This window comes from Leishmania donovani, chromosome 31 (assembly GCF_000227135.1).
Source record: "Leishmania donovani BPK282A1 complete genome, chromosome 31".
Classification (NCBI taxonomy): Eukaryota; Euglenozoa; class Kinetoplastea; order Trypanosomatida; family Trypanosomatidae; genus Leishmania; species Leishmania donovani.
This window is the reverse complement of record NC_018258.1, coordinates 620,056-620,949: the sequence shown is the minus strand read 5'-3', so window position 1 is coordinate 620,949 and position 894 is coordinate 620,056.

The following is an 894-nucleotide window of genomic DNA, read 5'->3' as shown; positions in this document are numbered from 1 at the left end:
GCCCTCGGGTACGGCTGCGGACTCTTGCCGTTGGCGGACAGGCCTGGGCCGGCGCTGTGCCAAAGAGACGTGCGGTGATGCTGACGTTTGTGCCCGCTCACTAGGCATGGTGTCGGCGGCTCGACAACTACGGAAACACCGACTCGTGTGAAAGGCGTGCAGAGTCCGGAGCGGGCGTCGTGCCCCTGCGGCCATGGACTCCGACGAACATCTCGCCTGCCGCGGCACATGCGGGCAGGCGATTCATCGACGCCCGAGGTGGCATCGACGGAGATGGACGATGCGGGCAGCGACCCCCCTCCCCCGGGCAGCGGCGTTGTGAGGCGTGCGCCAAGGTGCAGAGGCGCTGCTGCTGTGCACAGGCACTGTGAAGCGGAGCTGGCACGGTGCATGGCGCGACCGAGTCCTGTGGGCGCCGATGTGGAGTGCCGCGGCACGAGGCGACTGAGGGCGAAGCGTGGCGCACAGGCAGAGCGCGCGTGGCCTGCGAGGGCCGTGGCGTGCAGCTGGCCAGCTTCCTCCTCGGGCTGGCCCGGCGTCCGTGCGCCTAGCCGACCCCCTGCTGTCCGCGCGACCGACGCCACCGCCTCCGCCCTGGAGCAGGACCGTGGACGTGGACGGCGTGGATGGAGGCGCGCGGTCCGGCCGAGCCGGTGTTGCGCCGGTGGCGCAGCGGGTATGCGAGGAAGAGGGCCGAGGAGGGACAGGAGGAGCCCGTGAGACGCACGGCCCGCCTCGACGGCATGACGGCTCGCGCTAGAGGGCCCGGATGCAGCCGTGGCGCGGCAGGGGCAGGAGAGAGGTGTGGCTGTGCGCGTATGTCTGCTGGCGTGCTCGTGGTGAAATGGGCACGCGGATGCGGAGGAAGTTTCATTGTGGTGCTCATTGACGTGA